At 38.1% G+C, this 14,941-nt stretch overlaps 1 protein-coding gene across 5 annotated transcripts in view; it reads right to left on the reverse strand.

The window, feature by feature from the left end:
- Nucleotides 1-14,941, reverse strand: part of RSF1 (remodeling and spacing factor 1) — a 116,558-nt gene that overhangs the window by 85,993 nt on the left and 15,624 nt on the right. The window contains exon 1 of one of the 5 annotated variants that reach the window (XM_036428531.2): nt 11,624-11,767. The exons of the other annotated variants lie outside the window; for them this stretch is intronic. The gene's annotated coding sequence lies outside the window, so the exon portion shown is untranslated. Of the gene's footprint in view, nt 1-11,623; nt 11,768-14,941 lie in introns of those variants that run through there. 5 annotated transcript variants of the gene reach the window in all.

Consider the following 14,941-nt stretch of genomic DNA (forward strand, 5'->3'; position numbering starts at 1 on the left):
TGGTCTACAAGGGAGGGCAGTTGAGGACGATCAGGCCAGCAGGGGAGGGCAGTTGGAAGGGACTAGGCTTGCAGGGGAGGGCAGTTAGGCATCTATCAGGCTGGCAGGGGAGTTTTTAGGGGCAAGCAGGAAGGCAAGCAAGCGAGCAATTGGGAACCAGCAGTCCTGGATTGTGAGAGGGATGTCCACAGTCAGACATCTTTCAAAGGGTCCCAGATTGGGACATACACCCCCATGCACAAATTTCATGTAAATTTATGTAAACATACAAATTTCGGCTAATATGTTCAAAGTGTTAAGACAACCCAAAAGGCACACAAACATCTCAGTTTAAAAACCCTTCTCTTCCCTACAGATTCAGGATAGGTGAGATGTTAATTATCTGATTAAGGTAATTTTTTATAAGATAACCAGAGGCCCAGTGCATGAAATTCATGCATGGGGGGTTGGGGGAAGTGGTGTCCCTCAGCCCAGCCAGCACCCTCTCTAATCTGGGACCTGTTGAGGGATGTCCAACAACCCATTTAGGCCCGATTTAAATGGGCAGTCAAACATCACTCTCACAATCCAGGACTGTTGGCTCCCAACTGCTCGCCTGCCTGCCTTCCTGATTGCCCCTACCACTTCTGCCTGCCAGCCTGATCACTCCCTAACCACTCCGCTGCCAGCCTGATTAATGCCTAAATGCTTCCCTGCCAGGCTGATTGCCCCTAACTGCCCTTCCCTGCAGGCCTGGTCACACCCAACTTCCCTCCTCTGCCAGCCTGGTTACCCCTAACTGCCCTCCCCTACAAATTTGATCGCCCCCCAACTGCCTTCCCTTGCAGGCCTGGCCCCTCCCAACTGTCCTCCCCTGCTGGTTATCTTATGGTGGCCATCTTGTGTCCACATGGGGGCAGGATCTTTGACCACATGGGGGTAGCCATCTTGTGTGTTGTAGTGACATTAAATTTGCATATTATGCTTTTATTAGGTAGGATAGAGGCCTGGTGCACAGGTGGGGGCCAGCTGGTTTGCCCTGAAGAGTGTCTCGGATCAGGGTGGGGGTTCCCTTGGGGCATGGGGCAGTCTGTGGTGGTTTGCAGGCTGGCCACGTCCCCGGTGACCCAAGAGGAGGCCCTGTTATCTGGGATTTATTTATCTTCTATAATTAAAACTTTGTAGTCTATGGAAGCTCGAAGATGGCTGCACAGGTAAACACCTAACCGCAGCCGCACACAACAATTTCAATAAAATACAAATAAAATACAAAATGGACATTACCCAGAACTACAGGAAAGTCCACTGACTGGAAGTTCTACAACGAGAAGGAAAGAGAAAACCAGAAGGAAAATAAGAGGAGCTGTAAAAGCCTAAGGTATGGAGACACCATGCGTGAGGGGAGAGGACAGAGCCAGAGAGGAGGGGTGGCTGAGTGCCTGTCTGGCGTTCCCTAGCGGGAAGGAGACAAAAGCTCTGGACTGTGCTGAACCCCAGACCCAACAGCGCTGAACCCCAGTTCTAGGCCAGACCCTGGGAACCCAGGCTCATACAGAGGGAGCCTAGGCTGTGAGGCGGAATATCAGGGGAACCGTGAAAGGCAGAGCCCCTGGAGGTGCACACATTACGCATAGAGGACGGACTTTGACTCTGCTGCTAGATTGCCCTGGCGGGAAGGAGACAAAAGCTCCAGGCTGCTCTGAACCCCACTTCCAATCCCACTTCCAACTGAACTGAATCCCAGTTCTGGGCTCATTGGGGGAGAGCCTAGACTGTTTGGTAGCAAGCTAAACTCGAGGGCACCTCACTCTCAAAGGTGCTTGCAGTGAGTACCAAAGGACCCTGAGGAACACTGAGAGTCAGGAGCTACATAGGCGTGGCTGACGGAAGCCAAAGCTGTAGGCTCCACCCTGAAACTCCACCCCATCCAAGTTGAACACAGAGACTTTTAAGGCTATCAACCCAGGGAAGCTGCGAAAATGCCGAGACAAGGAAACAGATCACAAATGAAAGAAATGGAGGACAAAAAGTGACTGGATATAGAGTTCAAAACCACTGTTATAAGGTTTTTCAAGAATTTCCTAGAAAAGGTCGATAAGACCTATGAGGATATGAAAAGGGATCATATAATAATAAGGAATCAACAAGAAATAATAAGGAATCAACAAGAAATAAAGAATACATTGTTTGAAATAAAAAATATTACACAGAGTCCTAAAAACAGAATGGAAGATCGCAAGAATCAAGTAAAAGATTTGGAACATAAAGAGCCAGAAGACACTCTTCCTCAGAAGCAAGAAGATAAGAGAATCCAGAAAGTTGAAGATAATGTAAGAAACCTCTGGGACAACTTCAAGAAAACCCAACGTCAGAATTATGGGGGTCCCAGAAGATGAAAGAGAGCAAGATATCGAAAACATACTGAAAGAAATAGTGACAGAAAACTTCCCCCACCTGGTGAAAGAATTAGACTTACAAGTCCAGGAAGCGCACAGAACTCCAAACAAAAGGAATCCAAAGAAGACCACACCAAGACACATCATTAAAATTCCAAGAGCTTAAAACCAGCAAGAGCAAAGCAGGTAGTTACCTATAAAGGAGCACCCATATGATTGTCAGCTGATTTCTCAACAGAAACCATGCAGGCCAGACGAGAATGGCAAGAAATATTCAAGGTGATGAATAGCAAGAACCTACAGCCAAAAATAATCTACCCAGCAAAGCTATCACTCAGAATCGAAGACCAGATAAAGAGCTACACAAATTAAAAAAAAAAGCTGAAGGAGTTCATCACCACCAAACCAGAAATATATGAATTGCTGAAGGGGTTCTTTAGGAAGAGGAAGAAGATAAGATAAAAATTATGAACAACAAATATGTAACTATCAACAAGTGAATCTAAAAACCAAGGAAATTAGCCGAAACCGGTTTGGCTCAATGGATAGAGCATCGGCTTGGGGACTGAAAGGTCCTGGGTTCGATTCCGGTCAAGGGCATGTACCTTGGTTGCAGGCACATCCCCGGTAGGGGCTGTGCAGGAGGCAGCTGGTCGATGTTTCTCTCTCATCGGCATTTCTAGCTTTCTATCTCTCTCCCTTCCTCTCTGTACAAAATCAATAAAATATATTAAAATAAAAATAAAAAAATAAAAACCAAGGAAATTAAAAAAAAATCTCATGAACAATATTAACTGGTGAATATAATAGAATCAGAGGTATGGAAAAGGAGTGAACTGACGATTCTCGGGGAAAAGGGGAGAGGAGGGTGTGGGAAGAGACTGAACATAAACTGTGCACCTATGGATGAGGACAATGGGGGGTGGGGAAAGGGCAGAAGGTGGGGTGGGAACCTGGTGGAGGGGAGCAATGGAGGGGGGGGAAAGAGGAACATTTGTAATAATATGAACAATAAAGATTTATTAATAAATAAATAAATAAATAAATAAATGAAAATAAATAAAACTTTGTAGCCTATGCCAAAACCAGTTTGGCTCAGTGAATAGAGCTTTGGCCTGTGGACTGAAAGGTCCCAGGTTCAATTCTGGTTGTGGGCAAATCCCCAGTAGGAAGTGTGCAGGAGGCAGCTGATTGATGTTTCTCTCTCATCAATGTTTCTAACTCTATCCTTCTCTCTTCCTCTCTGTAAAAAAAAAAAGAAAAAAAAGAGAAAAAAAAGATATATTTTAAAAAATAAATATATAAATAAGTGAATGAATGAATGAATAAATAAATAAATAAGTAAAACTTTCTAGCCTGGAGCGGAGCCACGCCTCCTGCTCACTCCATGGCCACAGCCATGTTGTTGGGGTTAATTGGCATTTTCACTCCTGATTGGCTAGTGAGCATGGCTTGTGGGTGTAGCAGAGGTATGGTCAATTTGCATATTAGATAGGATTGTTTGAAAGTATTCCATTGAGATTGTTCAGTTATGTTGAAAAACTTCCCCAACCCCTTTCAGCTTCATTTTTGGATACTTAGCTCTGATGTTCATAAATTCTAATCTAATGTAATTGAAAATAAGATGCCCTGGCTGAATGGCATCGTTGGCTGGAGTGTCATAGCATACACCAAAAGGTTGCGGGTTAGATTCCCAGTCAGGGCATGAATGTTGGTCAGGAAATGTATCTCTCTCTCTCTCTCTCTCTCTCTCTCTCTCTCTCTCTCTCTCTCTCTCTCTTTCCCTCTCTCTCTCTCTTCCTCCCTCCCTTCCTCCATCCATCCCTCCTTCCCTTCATCTCTCTAAAATCAATAAAAACATATCCTCCATTGAGGATTTAAAAAAAAGAAAATAATTGTTGACTAAATCTTCTGCATTTTAAAGAAAAAAAACAAATGTTCCTAGAAAGAACAGTTTGCTAAGACTGGGTCCCTTGCCAAACCACAAAAGTGAAATTTATAAATATTTTCACATAGATATTATTTTCAATGGATTTTTTAAACTGCTGCTGGCCTCAAAAAACAAAAAGAAGGTACTTGTGGTGTTTTTGAAAATTAACTTGGGACTATCATGCTAAAAGTCCCCTTCTCCCCACACTGAGCTAACATATATTCCTCTCTTCCCCTTCTGAAAGTTCTATACCCTCAGTCTCTATTTTGTCACCCACTTGTTCCAGACTCACCAAATCTGACTTCCATTAATTATATTAAATGAATGCTTTAGTCTTTGTCTCAATTTAGCAGCATGTGACACTGGGACCACTTCTTCCTTGAAGCCTAGCCATCTTGTGACACCACTTTTCTGATTTCTACAGTTTTTTCATCCCTTCTAAAATTCTTTTGCAGACCTTATGCCTTTCCTTTGAAAGTTGGTTCTCTTTTAGGACTTCATTTCTTGTGTTTCTAAAAGATCTCATCCATCTCTCTGCTTCAAATTTAAAATGTTATCTCAATGTGCTGGTTATAGATACATTCAAATAACAGAAACCTTACCAGAGTAGCTTCATAAATAGGGGTTACTTTTTCTTATATAATAAAAAGTCCAGAATAATGAGCTTCTAGTTTTGATTTAATGGCTCAACAAATCCATGGCTCAACTTCTTAGAATTCCAAACATTCCATGCTGTTTATGCACAGCCTCAACCTTAGTACGTGCAGTTCCCTCTATCCTCAACCCACTTTTACTCATTCTGAGTTGTTTGATTGCTTCACCTTAGGAAATAATCCTTTTATTATTCTTTCATATTATTCTTTTACTTTTTCATATTAAGTACCCCTGCTGAGTGTCCCAAAACTCTATGATATATGCCTGTTTGATCACCTCTATCGCACATTGAACAGGCCTGTATCTTCAGCACCTAGGACAGTGTCTATCTCATATACATCTGAGAAAGACTTATTAAATGAATAACTTGGACTTCAAAAAAAAAGTTTTTCATAAAAACGAATTTCTCCTAAGCCATAAACAATAATACACATTTTTTTTACTCATACTTAAAGAACCAGATAAAAACACAACAAAGTTCTAAAACCACTAAATGAAACGTGCATTTATGCCATCCAATCAACTATACCCTTGCTATCAACTTACAAGTAGTAGCCATCCATACGCTGGCATTTATGAGTAAGCTTATTAACATGACAAGAGAACAGACAAAGGTAAGTAAAATATAAGCGAAACAGAACAGTCCATGACTTGTAACGCCCTTCTCAGTCAGTCAACCCATTCCCACCCTCAAGAACCACAAATATGTCCCTACAGATTTATCTTTTCTAGAGTTTCATATAAATGGAATCATACTGCACATACTCATTTTGTCTTGCTTTTTTCAATCAGCATAATGTTTTGAGATCTACCCATGTTTTGTGATCTACCCATGTTTTGTATTTACCAGCAATTCACTTCTTTTTAATGTGACAAGTAAACTCATTGTAAAAATATACTAGGGGCCCAGTGCATAAAAATTCATGCACTAGAAGGGGGCCCTTAGCCCGGCCTGCTCCCTCTCATAGTCCAAGAGCCCTCAGAGGCAGGAGGCAACCCAGTGATCAGGGGAAGGCAACACCCGCATCACACATCTGCTGCTGCCACTGATGGCAGTGCAAGCCTCGGCCGGCCCTGGGCAGCTGAGGGGCTGAGGGGACTGGGGGACTCCGGAGGCAGTGACCCTGGCGGGGCTGAGGGGATTGGGCACCGCCTTCTTGTGGCAGTGAGTGCCACCATCTTTGAGGGTGTGGCAGTCAATTAGCATATTCCCTCCTTATTGGCTATGGGCACCTCCATCTTTATGAGGGCTTAATGGTCAATTAGCATATTCCCTCTTTATTAGATAGGATATGCGCATCCAATCATCTAGTGAACATTTGGGTTATTTCTAGTTTTAAAAAACTATAAACATTTATGAGCAAATACGTATATTTTTGTTTCTCCTGCGTAAACAGTAGTGGGAACTGATGAGTTATATGTTTAGATGTGGATTTAACTTAATAAGAAACTCCCAAATGTTTTGCCAAAGTAGTTGCACTATTTAATCTTCTCACCATTATCGTTTAAGATTTCCAGTTAATTCACATCAACATTTGAGTTATTTTCAATCATTTTTAAAAGAATGTGTTTTCCATTGTGTTGGTTAAAGTGTGCCAGAATTGTCAATAACATCCAGTTTGTTTATAACGATATTCTTGTCATCTATATTCTGACTGATTTTCTTTCTAGTTGTACTATTAATTACTGATAGAGAAGTGTTGAAATTTCCAGTTACAACTTTAGATTTTTTTTTTTCCAGAGTGAAAAGGGGGGAGGAAGAGAGGGAGAAAGAAGGAGGAGGGAAACATCGATTTGTTAGTCCACTTATTTATGCATTTTTGATTGTTCCTTGTATGTACCCTAGGTTGTTTTTTTTAAAAGATTTTTTAAAATCAGGGAAAGTGTATTTTATATTTATTCACATATTTATAATTTCTTGCATTCTTCATCTTTGTCAAATCCAAGCTATCATTTGATCCATTTTCCTTTATCTGAATATGTCACTTGTAGCCCAGCCAGTGTGTCTCAGTGGTAGACTGTCAACTTATAAACCAGGAAGTCATGGTTCAATTCCTAGTCAGGGCACATGCCCAAGTTGCCAGCTCAATCAACAGTAGAGGACGTGCAGGAAGCAGCCAATCAATGATTCTCTCTCATCACTGATGTTTCTCTCTCTCCCTCTCCCTCTCCCTGCCTCTCTGGAATCAATAAAAGTATATACATTTTTTTTTTTTATTCTTTTGATGATGTCACTTATAATACCTGTCAGATAGCTAGTAACAAATTATCTGGCTTTATTTGTATGAAAAGGTTTTTATTACACCCACATTTCAAAGGATATTTTCCTGGACACGTATGTTGACAGTTCTTTTCATTCAGTACTTAAAAAATGATTCATTATCTCCTAGTTAGCATAGTTTCAGACAAAAAAGTCTTCATTGTTTCTCTGTACGTAATGTCTTTTCCTTTAGTTATCTTCTTTCCAAAGTTCTCTGTTTAACACTAATTTTTAGGAGTTGATTATGTCTTTGGTTTTTGTGCTTATTCTGCTTTTGGTTTGTTGAGATTACTGAATCTGTGAGTTTATTATTTTCATCAAATTTGGAAACTGTTGAGTCATGTTTTCTTATAATATTTTTGGTTCCATCCTTCTTGTAAGATGTCAACTATACTTTATTAAATCTGCTTAATATTTTCCCACAGATAATGAATCATTTGATTGTTTTCAGTTTTCTTTTTCAGCTTCATTTTAAGTTAAAGGCAATTACTGTATCTTCAAGTTCACTGGTCTGGTCTTCTGCACTGTCTAAGCTGTTGCTAAATACTTTCAATTATTTTTTTAAATTTCAGACACCACTATTTTTCATTCCTAGAAGTTCCATTTGGTTCATTTTTATATTCCACTAATCTACCCATTAGATTCATATTTTTCTTTAAACACGTTATAATAGCTGAATACATTTATTAGTTATAATAGCTATTTTAACATCCTGTCTGCTAGCTCCATCATTTATGTGATTTTCCAATCTGTTTCTTTGGATTGACTTTTCTCTTGATTATGGGTTACACTGGACCCATTTCTTGGCATGTCTAGAAATTCCTGTTTGAATGCTGGAAAACACCAATGTTACACTATAGTTATTGAGTGTTTTGATATCATTCCATAAAAATTGGTAGGCAGGAAGGAAGCCATTGTAATTACAAAGCTCATCTTTTTTATTTCTCTCTCAGGGAGCACAGTCCTTCCTACTCTACTTATGGTATAATACCTAAAAAGAGACAATTTGTATATTTTAGTCCAGTTTACTAGCACCAATAACAAGAGGGTAAAGACTCCTTATTACTCCATCATAGCCAAAGATAGACTTCCTAATTTTTAAAATAAAATTAAAGACATATGTATTTGAGCAGGTCATGTGAATTTAAAGAAGAATAAATTATAAATTGATCCAATTTTATACATGAACTATCTAAAAAGAAATAGGCATATGTTATATTGGTTTTTAACATTTCAAGAAAAGGGGGGCTAATATCAGGTCCTTTAAAAACAATTTTAAAGATGAGTATTATTGTTTCCCTTTGATGAAGATCAGAAGTTAATACCTTTCCCAAGTGACACAAATATCAAGTGGAAAGGTTAAGATTCTAACCCAATTAACAATAAAGACCATTAAAAAATATCTATACCAAGGCAGGGATGGGGGAGGGGTGGAATTAACCAAAGTTCTTATATGCATATATGCATAACCCATGGACATAGAAAATAGTGTGGTGAAGGCCTGGGAGGCTGGGAAGAGGCAAGGTGGAAGGGTTCAATAGGGAGGGAGGAAGAGAGGACATCTATAATACTTTCAACAATTTTAAAAAATCTACACCACATTGTTTCCCATTATTTTTCACCAGAGATACACATGGAATTTGGTTTACCAAACTACTAAACTGAATTTTTTTTTTCTTTTTTTTAAGGGTGAAATGATGGACATGTTTGTTTGTTTTGTTTTTTAATATATTTTATTGATTTTTTACGGAGAGGAAGGGAGAGGGATAGAGAGTTAGAAACATTGATGGGACAGAATCATCGATCATTCCCTATTGGGGATGTGCCTGCAACCAAGGTACATGCCCTTGACCAGAATCGAACCCAAGACCTTTCAGTCCGCAGGCCGATGCTCTATCCAACAAGCCTATCCAGTTTCGGCCCAAACTGAATTCTTAAACTATCCTGTGTTTTACTTTGCCAGGTTATTACTAACTATCAATCAGAATGTTTGATCAGCATAGTACAAATTTTACCACACTGAGTTGAGAATATTTCATATAAAGGTAATGATACAATGTCATTGCTAGTCTATTCGACATTTTGGCAAATAGATGTATACTTATTTAAATTTGAAACTGGTATTTTAACATACTTTAAATGGCTTGTAGACCCTTGGTTGTGATTCATTCAAGCCAATAAACTCTTAAGGAAAGCATATATTTCCTATTTCATGTAAACAGACATTATGTTCACCATGTAATGTTAGAAACCACTAGAATGTAAGTTCCATTAGAGTTTTATTCATAAGACATAGAGGTTTAGCATACAGTAGGTAGGCAATAAAAGGTACCAGAAATTTAATTCTCTAAAAGTAGAATGACAGAGATACATTACATGAAGATGGTAGGCTGCCCATGCTGCCCAAACCCCTTAATATGACAGTGAAAAAAGTAATGGGCTTATGTCTTTAATAAATATGGATTAACAGGGACTGTATTTACCTTACCTGACTGAAACAACATGAAACAAAATATATGAAACAATGGCAATTAAGACATTATACAAGAAGCAACAAAAAGACAGTGAACAGCCGGGACCGGTTTGGCTCAATAGATAGAGCGTCGGCCTGCGGACTGAAAGGTCCCGGGTTCGATTCCAATCTAGGGCACGTATCTTGGTTACGGGCACATCCCCAGTAGGGGGTGTGCAAGAGGCAGCTGATCGATGATTCTCTCTCATCGATGTTTCTAACTCTCTCTCCCTCTCTCTTCCTCTCTGTGAAAAATCAATAAAACATATTAAAAAAAAAAAAGACAGTGAACAGTAATATATGAAGATGTGAAACAAAGATCAACCCTATAATTGATCCAGCTACTATCTAGGTAAAGAGGCAAAGAGGAAGGAGCATAAAACACTCAGGGATAAATGTGACAAGAGATGTAGAAGACCTATACAGTGAAAACTGCAAAACATTGCTAAGAAAAACGGAAAAAAACAACACCTAAATAAACGGAGCAATGTACCAGGCTCATGTATCAGAAGACTCAAAATCAAGGTGTCAATTTTTCCCAAATTCGTCTGCAGATTCACCATAATCCCAATAAAAATGCCAGGAAACTTTCTGGTAGAAATTTGTAAGCTTATTCTAAAGTTCATATGGAAATGCAAAGAACCTATGATAGCTAAAACACTCTTTAAAAAGAATAAAGTTGGAGCACTTAAATTACCTGACTTCAAGACTTATTACAAAGCTAGAGTTAAGTCAGTGTTTTTCATCCTTTTTTGGGCAAAGGCACACTTGTTTCATGAAAAAAATCACGAGGCACACCACCATTAGAAAATGTTAAAAAATTTAACTCTGTGCCTATATTGACTATATATAAAGTAATTCTCTTGAATAGGAATCAAATAAACACAAAGAAAGTATTTTATAATTACTTTATTATGAAATATTAAGTAAACAAAATAGTGAAAAATTATAAAATTCTTGTCTTGTCTGCACCTACGGCACACCAGGCAACATCTCGCGGCACACTAGTGTGCCGCGGAACAGCGGTTGAAAAACGCTGAGTTAAGTCAAGGCAATGAGAACTGGCCTCAAGATACACAAACAGATAACTGAAACAGAATGTAGGATCCAGAAATAGACCTACTATAGTCAATTTACTCTTGAAAAAATGTTACTGAAATAAAATTTACATAAGATAAAACCCACTGTTTTAAGCATTTTAATGTGTACAATTCAATGGGTTTTAGTATATTTACAATATTGTGCAACCATCATCCTAATCATGGAATATTTTCATCAACCCAGAAATAAATCTTGTTCCTTCCAATTTCCCCACCTCAATCTATGTCAACCCTAGTCTACTTTCTATCTCTATGGATCTGCCTAGATATAGGCAGATCCACAGAGATAGAAGATTGGAAATTTAATATAAATAAAATCATACTCAATAAAACCAAAAGTTGGTTGTTTAAAAAGATGACCAGAAGTGATAAACCTTTAGCTTGATTAATGAAGAAAATTTGAAAAAAGACTCAAATTACTTAAGTCAGGAATGAAAGGAATATTCTAATGACCTTACAGAAATAAAAGGATTACTAAGAAAAAATTCTTTACAAATGAATGCCAACATATTAGATAATCTAAATAAAATAGACAAATTCCTAGAAACTACCAAAAATTACTCAAGAAATACAGAATCTGGCCGAAACCAGTTTGGCTCAATGGACAGAGCGTCGGTCTGCGGACTGAAGGGTCCCAGGTTAGATTCCAGTCAAGGGCATGTACATCTCTCATTGATGTTTCTAACTATCTATCCCTCTCCTTTCCTCTCTGTGAAAAATCAATAAAATAAAATAAAAAAGAAATACAGAATCTGAATACCCAGAAGATTAAGTCAGTAATCAAAAACTTACCCCAAAGAATAGCCCAGGACCAGATAGCTTCACCAGTTAATTCTACCAAATATTCATAGAAGAATTAACACCAATCCTCAAACACTTCCAAAACACAGAAAAGGATGCAATATTTCCCAACTCACTCTAGGAGGCCAGCATTACCCTGATACAAAAACAAAGAAATCACAAGAAAACTATAGATAAATATCCTTTATGAATATAGACACAAAAATCTTGAACAAAATACAAGCAAACTGAATCCAGCGACATACTAAAGAAATTACATAAAATAATCTCGAGGGATTTATCCCCAAAAAATGAAAGGGTTCAAGGACAGGGACTAATCGTACCAGAAAGACCAATAAGTTGGGGTTTTGATCCACATGATATCAGCCCCACCTCTGTGGAGGGGAAAAGGACAGGAGATTGAGTTCAAATGGCCAAAACTCTACTATAAACTCTGCTACAACCGGAGGTCACTGGAGGTTCCAGACTGGTGAATACCTTGATGTGCTGGGAGGGTGGTGCGCCCTGATACCAACGGGAGAGAGCATAGAAGCTCTATACTGGGACCCTCCCACATTTTGCCCTATATGTCTCTTTATTTGGCTGGTCCTCATTTGTATCCTTTAAATAAAGCCATAATTGTAAAAACAGAACATCACTGTGTTCTGTGAGTAGTTTTAGCAAATTATCAAACCTGAAGGGAGTCACAGGAACTTATAGCTGGCATCTGACATGGGGCTGTCTTATTGGTGACCATACCTTTACATGTGTGAAATCTGACTCCAGTTTCAGGTGGCTAGAGTCAAAATTGAATGGCATTGCAGTTGGTGTCAGAATAAAAGCCAACCAAGAATTTTTGTAAAATTTGATATAGCGATTCTAAAATTCTATCTAATGAGATAGGAAACAACCAATAGCTTTTCAAAAAAGAACATGGTAGAACTTGCCTTATCAGATAGAATGACTTAAAGCTATAGTAAATAAAACCATGTGGTTAAGAAAACATCAATGTAACAAATAACCTAGAAATAGGCCTACACATACATGGAAATTGGTATATGAGAGGTGGCATTACAAACTAGTAAAGAGGCAAAAAACCTCTTCACTAATTTGTAATGTAAAAAACATTACCCAAAATTAAATTCCAGCAGGTTTAAGACTATAACTTGGGGGGGGGGGGGGGGGGGCGCGAACTTGTAGAAGAAAATACAGATGAGTGTCTTCAAAATCATAAAAAGATGTGTTTTTAACAGCATAAAATGTAATTGTAGAAAAAGAAGAGTTGACAATTATACTACACTGAAATTTTAAAGTTTGGGTCAACAAGAAATACTATAAAAATAGTAAAAATGGTAAGCAATGTTGAAATATTTACTTTTCAAATAAAAATGACAAAGAACTAACATCAAAATAAAGAACTGCTACAAATCAATGAAAATAGATAACCACAAAGAAAATGGGGAAGACTGTTATAAAAAGATGATTCACAGAAGGGAAAACTGAATGGCTGGAAAAACACGAAAAAATGTTTAACCTTATCATAGTAACAATAAGAAACTAATTCATAAGGCCATTATCAAAAACTTAAAAGTCTGACAATACCAAGTTTTGATTATCTAGATAAGTGGGAACCCTCATACACTGCTAGCAGTGTATAAACTGGTAAAGCCAAGAGCAATCTGGCTACACTAAGGCTAATATATACCCTTCAACCCAGCAATTCCACCTCTAGGCAAAGCCATTAGAAATTTCATTACAGCAATTCTCGTAACAGCACAAAAATAAAATAAACTTAAATATTCATTTTAAAAATTACAGTATTTTCATGTATTAGGTCTAGTAATAATTAATGTCGTTTTCTAATACTTTTTTAAATCGAATTTATTTAAACAATACAACAAAATTTAATCAACAATATAGTTGCCGTTGTTTTCTACTACTTGTGCCCAACGCTCAGGAAGCATTTTAATCCCTCTATTGTAAAATTCTTGTGATTTTGATGTGAAAAATTCGGTCAATGCATTTTTGAGGCATTCTTCATTATTAAATTTTTTTCCAAGAAGAATGTTTTGCAAAGAACGAAACAAATGGTAATCGGAAGGGGCAATATCAGGAGAATATGCAGGTTGCGGGAGAACTTCCCATTCCAACTGGCGCAGTTTTTCAGGAGTGATTCTTGCAGTATGCGGTCGTGCGTTATCGTGGTGAAGAATTACGCCCTTCCGATTAATCAGCGTGGGTTCTTTTTCTCTTAAAGCATGGGCTAACCTTTCCAATTGGACACTATACACTGCACTTGTAATGGTTTGGGTAGATGGTAAAAGTTCATAACAAAGAATTCCTTTAAAATTCCACCAAACACACAACATCACTTTTTTCGCATGCAAGTCAGGTTTTGGCGTGGGCTGCGGAGCCTCATTTTTGTCCAACCATTGATGCCGCCTTTTCAAATTAACATACAGCACCCATTTTTCATCTCCGGTAACAATTTGCTCTAAAAACGGCAAACGGTTTTGACGAGAGAGGAGCGAACTGCAAATTGTGACTCTTTGATTACGGTTGTTGTCGGTCAACTCATGAGGAACCCATTTTCCAAACTTTTGGACTTTGCCAAGTGCACGCAATTGATTGGAAATTGTTTTTTGTGAACAATTTAAAGTTGTCGCAAGCTCTTGTTGGATAATTTGAGGATTTTGCACCAAAAGAGCTTGAAGAGCTTCTTGATCAAAATTGGACACACGGCCTCGACCACTCTTGTCATCTAACGAAAAATTTCCCTCGCGAAATTTCTCAAACCAACGCTGGCATTTTCTGGCGCTAACTGCATCTTGAACAAGAGCACTACAGATGTTTTTTGCAGCCTCACTTGCTTTTCTTCCTAATTGGAACTCGTAAAGCATGCAGTGCCGAATATGCTCTTCATCCGCCATCTTCTTAGCCCTAGTTTTGCAACAAAAAACAAACCAAACACAAACTTTTTCAAGCAAAACTTGTTAATTGCACTTCACACGTTCTGTAGATACCACGTGTTTGAAGGTTATGTCAATACAAGTCAACGCCAAGCAAGATTTTAAACGAATGTTTAAAAACGACATTAATTATTACTAGACCCTTAGGATACTATCGATATATAGCAGTTAAAGTAAAGAACTAAAATAGCATGCACCAACAGGAATATATTTCAAAAGTGTTTAAGGGAGAAAAAGAATGTTGGGAATGAGTACAGTATTATACCATTTACATATAAAGTTTTAAAGCATGTAAATCCAAACCATGTATCATTTATGGATACATAAATATATATTCTTAGTATAAAACTGTTTGTGGGAA

This window comes from Pipistrellus kuhlii, unplaced genomic scaffold (assembly GCF_014108245.1).
Source record: "Pipistrellus kuhlii isolate mPipKuh1 unplaced genomic scaffold, mPipKuh1.p scaffold_m20_p_9, whole genome shotgun sequence".
Classification (NCBI taxonomy): Eukaryota; Metazoa; Chordata; class Mammalia; order Chiroptera; family Vespertilionidae; genus Pipistrellus; species Pipistrellus kuhlii.